This window comes from Haliotis rufescens, unplaced genomic scaffold, assembly GCF_023055435.1.
Source record: "Haliotis rufescens isolate VD_foot unplaced genomic scaffold, xgHalRufe1.0.p SCAF_9, whole genome shotgun sequence".
Classification (NCBI taxonomy): Eukaryota; Metazoa; Mollusca; class Gastropoda; order Lepetellida; family Haliotidae; genus Haliotis; species Haliotis rufescens.
In genome coordinates this window covers 38333584-38348984 of record NW_025964383.1, presented here as the reverse complement: position 1 = coordinate 38348984, position 15401 = coordinate 38333584, and positions in this window count along the sequence as shown.

Here is a 15401-nt window from a genome sequence, read left to right as displayed (position 1 = left end):
TGTTCACAAAAATATCTCAAAAAGTCATTGCCTGACAACAAATTATGCTCATTAGTCAGAATTTATGTTATCTTTAAAGAGTTAAGTTTATGAGAGAATCTTTTTCAAACAGAAATATATAAATGTTGTATTTTGTTGTTAATAAAGTTTCATATCAACCCTGGTGCATCTTGGTGTACTTTATACTATATGGTTGTGGTAATACACAAGTCATGCATACACTATTACAGAGTAGACGCAATGTATGGATAACAACTTTATTATGCTATTATGGGGATGTTTCGGTATAGATCATTATACCATCGTCAAGCAAGACCTTGATAATGGTATAATACCGAAACATTGTTATAATACATAATAAAATAAAGTAGTTATCCATAAATTGTGTCTACTCTGTCATCCATCAACTTCTAAGAAGTGTCTATCAAACAATTCAAGTCATGCATACTGCACAACTTGAATGACAAGTTCAAGTTTGATGTGGGCCGCCTCTGTGATGAAGTGTTGGAGCATAAGGTCCGGGGTTTGATTCCCGGCCTCATCATACCGAAAGATATTAAAAGATGGTACTTGTTGTTACCCTGCCTGGCGCTTGGCATTAAGGGGCTAAAACAAGGACTGGTCGGCTCGGAGTCAGTATACTGTGTCTGAGTTGGGTATTCATGTTAAACTGCGGCATGGTATCTCAGAGGGCTAGCACTATAAAATCGGCCTTAGTCCGAACTAGTACAAGCACACGCACACACACACACACGCACACGCACACGAAAATGCAGGATGCCATATAAGTGCAATATTCTTGGATGCGACATTAAACCCCATTTCACCTCACCTCACCTCACCTCAAGTTTGATGTTCAAGGATGAACTCAAAGGATACAGATTCAGTCCCTGGGATGTTTTATACACTGCAAGTACATGCTTCTCAGACTGGAACTGGCTGTCACATCTTGTGATGGCTAAATACTGAATTTACTGTAAGTGGTACAGAAACTACAGGCTGCAGTTTATGTTTCAAAACCTTGGAAGTCTAGTTGCCCAGTGTCACATCCCAGTACTCTACACTAAAGGTCAGGGGAAATGAGGAAAGATCTGTTCAAGATTAATGCACTCATATAGAGTGAGAGTATGGTTTGATGCCGCTTTTAGCAATATTCCAGCCATATCAGAAATGGGTTCACATTGTACCCATGTGGGGAATCAAACCCGGGTCTTCAGCGAGACAAGCAAATGCTTTAACCACTAGGCTACCCGACCGACCACACACTCATATAGAGACATGCATGCAGTAGCGTGTAGTGGTAGGACTATACACCAATGCATTACGATTTTTTACAGTCGCACACTCAGTTAACAATAACGATTCTTACCTTCAGTGTTTGCTTTGTTAACTGTCACACCAAATACTGATTAGCAGTGAAAACGTAAATATTTTCATCCATTGTTTGTTTTTGTTGGTTAACGCCGCACAAGATTCCAGCTATATGACGGCGGTCTGTAAATAATCGAGTCTGTACCAGACAATCCAGTGATTGACATCATGAGCATCGATCCACGCAATTGGGATCGATGACATGCATCAACCAAGTCAGCGAGCCTGACCACCCGATCCCGTTAGTAGCCTCTTACTACAAGCATAGTCGCCTTTTATGGCAAGCATGGGTTGCTGAAGACCTATTCTACCCCGGATCTTCACGGGTATTTTCATCCATTGTGCAATACTTGACACTGACAACTGTGAATCGTCAATGTGCGAGGTATTTGGCCATCCTGTGTATGAAGAAAAAGGCTTAGGAACCACAGATAAGAGCACATGCAAGTACCGGATCGTGAGCAAGGTATCGCGATACGTATCAGATCGCACAGTTGTTGTATCTTCCCAGCCCTAGTGTTAGACTAAAATCTAGTCTCTGAAATGAACATATCGTACATAAAAAAACAGATGTTCAGTTATCTTAATAAAAAAAAAAAAAAAAAGGAGCCCAGTGACTCTTCATTTTCAGATACTGCAGTGATCTAGACTTGCCAAACATTATAGACTTGCATGGGCTGTATTTGATATATATTTGTATCAGGGTCTGTAAGACAGACTACCCTGGTGTGTGTGTGCATGTTTTCTTCTACTTGTGTGGACTAATACTGGTTATATAGTGCTAACCCACTGAGATACCATACCAGTCCTTTTTTTCTCCATTTATAGTGCCAAGCATTAGGCAGAGAAAGAACAACTACCTTGTTTTAACGTCTTTTGGCATGTTGTGTGGATTTAACCACTGACCGTCTGTTCTCCAGGCAGATGTTGTATAACCAGGGTATTTTGGAGAAAGGCTTTAGTATAAACTTAAAATGTTGTTTCTGAAATTCTACAAAGATCTAGGGTAAATATGTAAATATGTAAATATGTAAATGGAGACAAGCAGGGTGAAGACTGGGAAGAACCATCGACCTGTGAGCCCGAAGATTGATTGCTTCTGTGTCTCTTTAGGGTAGAAATATTTATTCATGTGTCAGGAGAAAAGTAGCAAGAATGGGATTGAAAGTTGTCAGTTTGACGTGACCAGATAAGGTAGAAACGTACTGCTTAACTGTAATTTTTGACGTGACCAAATAAGGTAGAAACGTACTGCTTAACTGTAATGTTTGACGTGACCAAATAAGGTAGAAACGTACTGCTTAACTGTAATGTTTGACGTGACCAAATAAGGTAGAAACGTACTGCTTAACTGTAATGTTTGACGTGACCAAATAAGGTAGAAACGTACTGCTTAACTGTAATGTTTGACGTGACCAAATAAGGTAGAAACGTACTGCTTAACTGTAATGGTCAGTTAGGGGTTTTCTGGCGCCTACTTATCTGATATCAATCTCATTAAAATCAGATCTTAGTTCTGGCTACCGCTTGTTTCGCGGCAGCGAGAACTAAGAGACTGATTTCAATGAAGATTGATCTGATATGGTATTAAGGTTTCATCCTGTGTCCGTTTGACCGATGAACGTCGGTAGTTAACTGAGTTATATTAGACAAGAGAGTTTAATACACATACCATACGCTGAATCTACCACTTGGGTGAATGGAAATTAACTATTTTTGAGGTAAGCGTTATGACTCATTACGGATGACGTTAAACATTATGTCGGTGGAAGGAGCTGAAACTGTCATCATAGTATGTTGTTAGTTGTCTTAGATTGGTGCGGGGATTTGGACACTCACGGCTAACCAGAGAGGTTCTCTCTGTAAATTGGAGGAGAGGTGAAATGGGGTTTAACGTCGCGTCCAAGATTATTGCACTTATATAGCGACGTGCATGTACGTGTGTGTGTTTGTGTGGCTGCTTGTACTAGTCCGGACTGATGCCGATTTACAGTGCTAGCTCACTGAGATACCATGCCGCAGTTTAACATGAATACCCCACTCAGACACAGTATACTGACTCCGAGCCGACCAGTCCTTGTTTTAGCCCCTTAATGCCGAGCGCCAGACAGGGTAACAACAAGTACCATGTTTTAACGTCTGTTGGTATGACGCGGCCGGGGATCGAACCCTTCCGCTCTCCGGGCGGACGCTCTACCTCTAGACCACGGAGGCGGTTTCTGTAAATTGGAAGTCCGGATCAGAAAAAGTGTTCGAATTCATAAGAGTGAGTGAGTGAGTATGGTTTTACGCCGCTTTTAGCAAAATTCCAGCAATATCACGGCGGGGGACACCAGAAATGGGCTTCACACATTGTACCCATGTCGGGAATCGAAACCGGGTCTTCGGCGTGACGAGCTAACGCTTTAACCACTAGGCCGAATTCATAAGAAATACGATCAGGCTCTTCTATACATCCCCTAGGAATGTGCTGTGCATCAACAAGTCAGGCAACAGAAACACATCTGAGGACCTATAATAATAATAATAATACCGTATTTCGACGTAATAAGCGCCCCGGGCGCTCTCAAAATTAGAAATAGGGGGTTCCTATTAGAATATTATTTTGGTGGAAGAAAACGGAATTGAAAGATAAATTTAATTTAGTGGTTTATGCTGACAGCCTGAAATGTTTATATACGACAGATATATTTTTCCAGAATTTAATTGTCCATAAGTAAGGGTGCATGTAGCACACGAGTGCGTATTTTACGCGAATAAATAAGTCTTGTGTACATTGATCAATCGGAAGGGGTGCTAATTGGGATTGTTCACTGGCCAATACATTAGCAAATATCGCCGTGGGCGCTTATTAGAGCTGGGCGCTTATTACGTCGAATACGGTATAATATTCAAAACTTCCATCTCCAATAAATGGACTTTAAGAAACAAATCTGACTTGTACTTTGAGAGAGCGACATCATCACCGGAAACAAGGAGTGGTGAAAATATGTGGCCGAGGTTTGAGGGTATCGTATCCGTCACCCATGGTTACACGGAGGCAGTCTGTGCGGGCACTCAAGCTGTGATTCCGGGGTAGAATAGGTCTTCAGCAACCCAGGCTTGCCATAAAAGGTGACTATGCTTGTCGTAAAAGGCGACTAACGGGATCGGGTGGTCAGACTCGCTGACTTGGTTGATGCATGTCATCGATCCCAATTGCGTGGATCGATGCTCATGATATTAATCACTGGATTGTCTGGTCCAGACTCGATTATTTACAGACCGCCGTCATATAGCTGGAATATTGCTGAGTGCGGCGTAAAACAACCAACCACCCAACCAACCAACTCAAGCTGTGAGCATGGCTCTGCATCAGCATCATTATAAGATGCAGATATTAAAACTCTAATAAGGCCTTGGATATGTGAGATGTGGGTATTTGAACTCTGATAAAATTTGGGGCAAGCAAACACACTTCCCTCTGTGCCATCATTGTAGGACATCTGTGCTGAGAGCTCACAGAGGAGCTCCAACTCTGTACCAGTAAATGATACAGATTCAGATGTTGACACAGTGTAAGGTTTAAGACGATAGTATGTCAACTAAAGCAGATGTGGGGCAAGCAAACACTGGCCACTGAATATCACTGGTCACTGTTTTGCATTAAACAGTATTTCTATGCAAGTTTTACTGACAGAATAGCCCATGGGTTGTAAATGCAAAGAAAACAGGGATACCTTTCCGTTCTGTGTCAACACTGGCATGTCGGCATATAAAGTTGATAAACAACCTCTGCGCGAGTGTTGGGTAACAACAATGATAATCAACACTGTTTGTGTGTTGGGTAATAATCATGAGTGTTTAGGTCTTGCGTAATAACAATGATAATTAACACTGTTTGTGTGTTGGGTAATACTCATGACTGTTTAGGTCTTGTGTAATAACAATGATAATCAACACTGTTTGTGTGTTGGGTAATAATCATGACTGTTTAGGTCTTGTGTAATAACAATGATAATCAACAGTGTTTGTGTGTTGGATAATACTCATGACTGTTTAGGTCTTGTGTAATAACAATGCTAAACAACACTGTTTGTGTGTTGGGTAATACTCATGATTGTTTAGGTCTTGTGTAATAACAATGATAATCAACACTGTTTGTGTGTTGGGTAAATCTCATGACTGTTTAGGTCTTGTGTAATAACAATGATAATCAACACTGTTTGTGTGTTGGGTAAATCTCATGACTGTTTAGGTCTTGTGTAATAACAATGATAATCAACACTGTTTGTGTGTTGGGTAATACTCATGACTGTTTAGGTCTGATGTAATAACAATGATAATCAACACTATTTGTGTGTTGGGTAATACTCATGACTGTTTAGGTCTGATGTAATAACAATGATAATCAACACTGTTTGTGTGTTGAGTAAATCTCATGACTATTTAGGTCTTGTGTAATAACAATGATAATCAACACTGTTTGTGTGTTGGGTAAATCTCATGACTGTTTAGGTCTTGTGTAATAACAATGAAAATCAACACTGTGTGTTGGGTAATAATCATGACTGGTTAGGTCTTGTGTAATAACAATGATAAACAACACTGTTTGTGTGTTGGGTAATACTCATGACTGTTTAGGTCTTGTGTAATATCAATGATAATCAACACTGTTTGTGTGTTGGGTAATACTCATGACTGTTTAGGTCTTGTGTAATAACAATGATAAACAACACTGTTTGTGTGTTGGGTAATACTCATGACTGGTTAGGTCTTGTGTAATAACAATGATAATCAACACTGTTTGTGTGTTGGGTAATACTCATGACTGTTTAGGTCTTGTGTAATATCAATGATAATCAACACTGTTTGTGTGTTGGGTAATACTCATGACTGTTTAGGTCTTGTGTAACAACAATGATAAACAACACTGTTTGTGTGTCCGGTAATAATCATAACTGTTTAGGTCTTGTGTAATAACAATGATAATCAACACTGTTTGTGTGTTGGGTAATACTCATGACTGTTTAGGCCTTGTGTAAAAACAATGATAATCAACACTGTTTTGTGTTGGGTAATAATCATGACTGTTTAGGTCTTGTGTAATAACAATGATATACAACACTGTGTGTTGGGTAAATCTCATGACTATTTAGGTCATGTGTAATAACAATGATCAACAACACTGTGTGTTGGGTAATACTCATGACTGTTTAGGTCTTGTGTAATAACAATGATAATCAACACTGTTTGTGTGTTGGGTAATACTCATGACTGTTTAGGTCTTGTGTAATAACAATGATAAATAGCACTGTTTGTGTGTTGGGTTATAATCATGACTGGTTAGGTCTTGTGTAATAACAATGACAACCAACACTGTGCATTTGTAGAATAATAACGATAATCAACACTTGTGTATGTGTTGGATAATAATAATGATAATCAACATGTGTTTGTGTTAGATAATGAAAATCAACATTTGATTATAGGTTGGATAATAATAATGATAATCAAGGCGTGTTTGTGTTGAATAATAATAATGATAATCAACACTTGTTATGTGTTTGATGATAATAACAATCGACACTTGTGTGTGTGTTGAATAATAACGATAATCAACACTTGTGTATGTGATCGATAATAATTTTGATAATCAACACTTGTGCATGTGTTGGATAATAATAATGATAATCAACACATATTTGTGTTGAATAATAATAATGATAATCAACACATGTGCATGTGTTGAATAATAATAATGATAATCAGCACATGTGTATGTGTTGGATGATAATAATGATTATCAACACTTGTCTTTGTGTTGGATAATAAGTAATCATAATCGACACTTGTGTATGTGTTGGATAATAATAACAATCAATGTGTGCATGTGTTGGATAATAATAATGATAATCAACACATGTGAATGTTCCAGTCATTCCCTTTATTGCCTCACTAGAAATGTTACAATAAAACACAACATTCTTCTTCTAGTCATGAAAGTGCAGTGATACATGGACCTTAGCTATGACAATGGTTGTCACAGTAACTAACATGGTGAAGCGTTTCATAAAACTGTTGATAGGATAATATATTAACGTGTCAGTATTAGTTTGTGTTCAATATATCAAACCTATGCTTTAAAATTATACTCAAATTCATATGTAAAACATTGATTTGATAAAATGTTGAATTAGTGGGGAGTGTTAAAATTTAAGTACATGAGAAAGATAGGGGACAATATTAATTATTTCAACTACATATATTAGGATTTTAATACGTTAATCACATTATTGATCAATGCTTATCTTATTTTGGATACAAAACAAATGGGGAAATCAATGTTATTTAGTTATTTCTGTCCTTGTTATACTGATTGGGAACAGCAGAATATTATTATGATCATATCCGTGAGATATCAAAGTCTGTATATGAAGGGAATAAATTATTGTGCCATTTTCATTTCTTCACAAAAACAATTCAGTCAACAGTAAATATGTCCCAATTTATCAACTTCATTTAGACACACTATAGTTACCATGGTTACAATATCAATGTTTAATATTTCTAAAATATCAAGTCGACTAAAATAACTATTTATCTGAGTTTTTTCCTTTATGTCTAAAATACACAGAACACAATGGGAAAATATTTGAACATTCATATAATATCATAGACATGCCTGCAGAATACACGACTCCTTGTTGGCTATGTTTCTTGGCTGTCTCAGAAATTCCACAATGAGTTTTCCTAATGATTGAACTGTTTACCTGAAGACCAGATCAGACTGGTTAACAAGGAAATACACATTGTGGAAAAAACAGCTTTTGAGACAGCATGTACATAATATTGGCAATCCAAGGCATATGGCTAAAGTTTGGAAAGATCCTGAAATGGGCAGGTATATAATAAATGATTATATCCGGATCTGGGCCCACTTGCACAAAACGATCTTAGTGCTAAGACTATTTTAAGCCTATGTTAAAGTATGGGAGTTAAGATCATCTTAGCACTAAGATCGCTTTGTGCAAGCGGGCCCTGGGCCAAGGAGCCAATTCCACATAGAGTGAGTGAGTCAATGTTGTGTTGTGGGAGCCCTGACATGGAGGTGCCAGACATTTACAACTTCGGTGAAACCCATGAGTATGATGCTGGCAAACCTAGAAACATAATCAGGGCAAACCAGGATGAGAGTGAGTGAGTGAGTTGGGTTTAACACCGCTTTTAACAGTATTCCAGTTATATCACGGTGTGTCAACTTAATGTGGGAGGAAAGCCTGAAGTGATGCAGGTCTCAGACGTTTACCACTTCGGTGAAACCATTCTACATAGAAACCCTGGCACTAGGACAATCATAACCCTCAAACAGACTTACAGAAGGAGCCTGGAGACCCTCTTAGACTTGGGCCATGAGTTCATGTCCCATTGCTCTTGGTGAGTGAGCTGGCTTCAACTCCGCTTGAAACAGTATTTCAGTTATAGCCCAGCTTGTGGATGTTTACCACTTCGATGAGACTCAGGAGCACGGAGATGGTGTGTGTGATACAAAGGATCACAATAAGTCCGAAGCTGGACTTAAAACCATTATCATAGGATCCTGGCATAGTGAGGGGACGCAACTCTGCGTCACTGATTATGACACGGTTCACTGGGGGCTCAATGTACATTTCTATGTCATGATAAACTTATCAAAACTTCTACCCCAAAACCAAGCCAGTAATCTTGCTTTCAGTTTCTTTACATGAAACATCAACTCTGCTTCCGAATGACCATACATACTAAACTTGTATGCTGTACATTAACAGTGTTTTAAATACCCGCCGGCCCGACAGTCCGAGACAAGTCTATTTTGCTGACTGACGGTCAGTTTTGAAAAGTTGCATGGCCAATGGTCAGGATTTAAAGTTACAAAGTTGACAATACACCCGTTTATTGTTATTTTCTGAGAACTAACATCATTACATTATACATTTTATATTGTCTGGTAACTTTGCAATGTTGCCAGTTTGGTTGTCGAACTGAAATTTGATTCACATTAATGTTCAAACAGCTAATATTCAAGACCCTGCCACAGAGCTCAAGGGTATATACCCTGACCACATGCCCTGGATTGCCAAGGATGGTTCATATGACGAAATCCACTATAACACACCTTCATGTCAACATGACAGACTAACTTGTTCACACAACACGGGTGAAGCTGGAGAGAGCAGCTGATGTTCACAACACATCAGGTGACTCTTTACACAAGACGCAGGCAACAAGCGATGAACTCTAGCTCACGTACCACACTTACACTCAGATATCACCCGTTCATGAGGGACGTCCTTCAGGGACATCCTTGTGAGGGACAACAATGATTCGTGTTCGATTCAAAAAACATTTAAAGAGGGACAATGCTCAAACCATCCTCAATTAACCAGGATATTAGATCTCCCTTCCATAAATACCCCGGACCTATTACAGCTTAATTTCAGAAGTGACATCAACGCCTCCGCCGGTCGTATCTTACTGAGCACAGAATATATCGGAGAAATCAGTACAGCAATTTGATTGGTGGCCACATTTAGTGTCAGGTAATACAAATCGGGTTCAAAACAAAGCAATGGTGTGGAATGGATCCAGGGTATTTATCCCAATAGAATGGAAATGTAATTCCCTGGATGACCGAGGATGCTGTTCCATGGTCTGCTGCCATTTTCAAGTCTCAATTGGTGTATGTAACGACATGTAAGACTGAGAGATCTCAGAGAGATCAGGGTTATTAGTAACTGCCTGATTACATCATAAACTTTCAGGTAGTCAACAAAGTGGATTTTAACATCTAAAGGGACCGACCATTTGATATTCTGGGGGAAGGGGAAGAATTTTTTTAAAGAAAATATTTTCTTCTAGAAAAAATTGTTTTTGCTGCACATACTGGTTGTGGTGAAAATAAAAAATTGTTCGTCTCCTTTCACAGATTAAATTTATATTAACCTATAAAGTCATCAAGGCCAACCATTTTATCATTTGAACCACTGACTTTTGCATGTTGGACCCTGCAGACGGACGAAAAATAAAGAAAATGGGCCTCAAAAAAGCAAAGAACATTAATTGTGCTGTTATCTTTGCTGACTAAGTACTTACACAAACACACTGTAATAGCCTTCTTTACCATCACCAAATACTTCCCCCGTTTGTATACACTACGTTCCTCCATCAGCCGTGAGTACGCCCGTGTAGCCGCTATTCCAAACCAACCAATAAGGTCACAGTCTGGTTCCGGCAATAGGGAAACAAATGAGTGCTCAGACCAATGAGCACCCAGACAACATTGGCAATATTTCTTTCGCAACGTCATAGCCTTGCAGACGACATTGCTTCAATGTCAAATAAATGTTGTGTTGTTGGAGCCCCAGACATGGAGGTGCCAGACATTTACCACTTCGGTGAAACCCATGAGCATGGTGCTGGCAAACAAGGGCAAACCAGGATTAGATCGAGTGAGTGAGTGAGTGAGGTTTAACGCCGCTTTTAACAGTATTACAGTTATATCACAGCGTGTCAGCTTAATGTGGGAGGAAAGCCCGAAGTGATGCAGATCTCAGACATTTACCACTTTGGTGAAACCCACGAACACGGGTATGGTGCTGACAAACCTAGAAACATAATCAGGGCAAACCGGGATTCGAACCCACAATCATAGGTTTCTTGCGCGCCAAAGAGACACAACTCTGCACAGCTAATGGCGGCACCTTAAACGACTGGGACACCCGGGTGTCGCTATTGGAGGAATATAGTGTATACAAACCTGTATTGTATTGACAATGTTCTCGTTCAAACTGTTTGCAAGAGTTGAAAATACAAAAGGGTTACAAACTTGACCGAAATAAAACCAAAAGCTTGTCATTTTTCCAAATTCATAAATCGAGAGAGTGGATCCATGATCAAATTAACAAAATGCTGTTGGTCCAAATGCCTTTAATATTGTTGTGACTTGTTGAAATTGTAATGAAGTAAAACAGATTATGTTTTAAAGAAGTTTCGAACACCTGATTTTTTTCAATTACTATAGTTAAGGCTATATATAGTTAAGTCTTGGTTCTCAGGCACCCCCCGCATCCTCATAAAGTTCGCTGCAAGTTTCGTTTTTATTTCCATTAAAAAAATAAAATTTAAAAAAATCCTTCAATATTCCAAGTCCATCAGTGGTCCAATACTGTATTCCAGTATTTATATCATCAAGGAATACATTTATGTAGGGAGGCTCTTTCCCAGGTTGATTGTACACAATTGTTTATTGATTACACAACTGTTTATTGGTTACTTACTAGTTTGAACAACAACAACAAAAAAGACACTGCTCACTGGCCGCATTATATTTTCAAAAACCAGAGAACCTGAGAACCAATTCTTTTATTTTTTTAAGCCTTATCTGTCATGCAAAACCATTGGGTGTCCTTTAACTTCTTTTGAGCAATGAATCTCTACTAGTATGTGTTGGTGCAATTTCCTTATCAGCTCTTTATGGAGACAAGATGAAAAACAATATTTTTCATTAATGAAGCAAAAACAATTTAAAAAAATAATTTTCAGTTATTTAAATATTTGAAATATTGATAACTGTTGATCTCAGTTCTTAAGTGAATCGTTCATAAATAGTTGTAGTTTGTTGCCACAATGAAGGAAAATGGTCGTTGCCACAACGTGTTGATTGTATGGCCATTGGATGGTTTAATGAGGTGAGGGAACCATTCAGACAATAGATAGAAATTTACAGCCAATCACAACTCCTGATACATATAATTGATGGATGTTGGATCAAGGCACAAAACAGGGTGACATTCTGTAAACGACTATATGATATATGAGCATGACTTGAGTCAACAGTGTGCATAGTGAGAATGTGTTAGTTATCTCCCTTTGTAGTGCCAGGACACAAGACGCTGGATGCGGCTGAAACTAAACCCATCCAGTGATGCACAACACACACACTGATGGTCAGAGTTCCAATGTCCATTTGATGGTAATGTATCCAAATTGATGATAATTAAAAATTTTGGTCTCAGAAAACATACAACATAAATATTCAATTAATAATTCTTCTTATTCTTCAACCTAATTATCATGGAGAAATTGCAGAATGTTGTATAGTGCAAATATTTTGGGACGAACAAATTCAGAACAGGTTTTTTTGTTGTGCATGTGATCTTCATAATCTTGATGAAGTTGGCATAACATAAACCCGAAAACCACAACGTCCCCACAGTGTTAACCTGCTTAAAAGTCGGTGCAAGCGGGTTTTGTTTGAGTGAGTGAGTGAGTTGGGTTTAACGCCGCTTTTAACATTATTCCAGTTATATCACGGCGTGTCAGCTTAATGTGGGAGGAAAGCCCGAAGTGATGCAGGTCTCAGACGTTTACCACTTCGCTGAAACCCACGAGCACAGGTATGGTGCTGACAAACATAGAAACATAATCGGGGCGAACCGGGGTTCGAACCCACAATCATAGGTTGCTGGCGTGCCCAAGGGATGCAACTCTGCACAGTGAATCGTTGCGCCTTAGACGACTGGGCCACCCGTGCTCCTGGGTTTTGTTTGATGCCACTGAAAGTATTTCAGTTATACGACTGTGTGTCAGCTAAATGTTGGAGGAAAGCCTGAAGTGATGCAGGTCTCAGACGCTTACCACTTCTGTGAAACCCACGAGCAGGGGTTGTTGATGACAGACCAGGGTCATCTGGGATTTGAACCCATGAGAAGTGAATCCTGGCTGAGCCTAGGGGAAGAACTCTTTACATAATAAAATGAAGATTTTGTTTAAAACATTTAAATGTCTCAGATGTTTACCACTTTGGTGAAACCCACAAGCACAGGTATGGTGCCGACAAACCCAGAAAGAATTGGGGCAAACAGGGATTCAAACCCACAATCATATAGGTTTCTGGCATGCCCAAGGGACATAACTCTTAACGGCAAATTGCAGCGCCTTAGATGGCTAGGCCACCTGTGCCCCGAAAGCGCCAAGTGATGAGGGTTTGGTATCTCATTTGTATTTCTACAAAGTTCTGACATAGTCTTTCATTTTGTTTTGTTTGTTTATTGTTTAACGCCGCACTCAGCAATATTCCAGCTATATGACGGCAGTCTGTATATTATCGAGTCTGGACCAGACAATCCAGTGATTGACATCATGAGCATCGATCCTCGCAATTGGGAAATGATGACATGGATCAACCAAGTCAGTGAGCCAGACCACCCAATCCTGTTAGTCGCCTCTTACGACAAGCATAGTCGCCTTTTACGGCAAATTGTTTTCATAATATTAAAAAACTGTCTTGATGAAAATATCATTTCTGATAAAATGTAATGTTTGAAATAAACCTTGGTTTACATTCTTAAATAAAATATCCATTAAATATGAAGTACTTGGGAAACAACAGCATCCATGCCCAAGTGGTTTGTTTACATGAATGTGGATTATACCCGAAAGCACCCTTCATTACACAATCCTCTTTGGGGACTTCTTCTCAGATGACATAATAATACTGTATTCAACGTAATAAGTGCCCCGCTCTAATAAGTGCCCACAGCGATATTTACTAATATATTGGCTAGAGAACAATCCCAATTAGCACCCCTTCCGATTGATCAATGTACAAGAGACTTATTTATTCGCGTATAATACGTACTCGCGCGCTTATGGGCAATTAAATTCTGGAAAAAAATGTCTGTCGTATATAAACATTTCAGGCTGTCAGCATAAACCACGAAATTTATCTTTCAACTTTGGTGTTTTTTTCCACCAAAATAACAATCTAATAAGAGTCCCCTATTTCTAATTTCGAGAGCGCCCTGGGCGCTTATTACGTCGAATATGGTAATATTTTTTAGTAGTTTGTAAATAATACAAAATATTGTCTAAAAGTATCTAAATTGTCTGATTTCTTGCATCAAATGGACACTCACATCAAAGCGAAAAAGCATACACAGCCAGTTTATGGAAAATGATGATCGGTGATAATATTGTCTAAATCTGATCACAACTTGCAAATAACACCAGAGACAGTTTTTAAAATTTGAACTGAAATCTTACCAAAACTTCTTTCAGAAGATGTATTACCAAAGTTTTAGAAATACATTTTCAAAATCAGTATTTAGAGAATTTTTATCAGTGACTTCAAAGTGTTTTGTAACTATTATTCGATCAGTTATATCAACATATTTTTTAAATAAATCAGAAATGCTTGGAAAGTGGAAATCAATACATTACTATATCAAATTTCTCACAGTTGGCCAAATTGGGATTTTCTTAAAATATTCCTTAAATACCTTTACGTTGGTCCTTCTAAATGAAGACTAAAACCTCTTGATTTCTTTTTAAAAGTGTCTGAAGAGGGATGTTTAAAATCTGATAACCATTATATGGTCTCAGACTTAGTACGATGACTGACGATTCTCTCTACTGCCTCTGAGATCAACCAAACAATAGCGAGACAATCGGCAGTTGTTCATGAATAGTAAATGCTGATAGTAAGTTGACAAACACAACAATGGTATACATTTCAATTTCTGCCAACCAAATTCTTGAAAAGTGCTGCCTTAATTTGAGTGCATAACAGAAAAATAGAGATAGAAGCTTTCTTGTGTTTTTTCTTTCACAATACACAGAAACAGTCATATCTGTGATAGGCTATGGTATCCGTGACAACTACAAGTGATAGATCTCAGAACACAAAGCCTACCAAGGATAAAACATTTGCTTTCATTGTTGATTGGCCCTTTTTTCTAATATGACCTTTTCCCAAACGATATGGCCAGTGAAGATTTAAAAACGTGTTCCTATAACATAATTTTGTGAGATTTATTAAAAGTGATGTCAAAAAGGAATTGAAACATAACTTCATTTTTTCAAATTTAATCAAAGGGCTGCATGTGTTCCTTCAATCAACTTGATTTTAAGTCTTTTCGATTTTTAGATTATAACTTTATTACTTTCAGAACTATTTTGTATTATTTTTTGTATTGTAAAGGGAATGAAATTAAGAGACTGATCTTAAATCA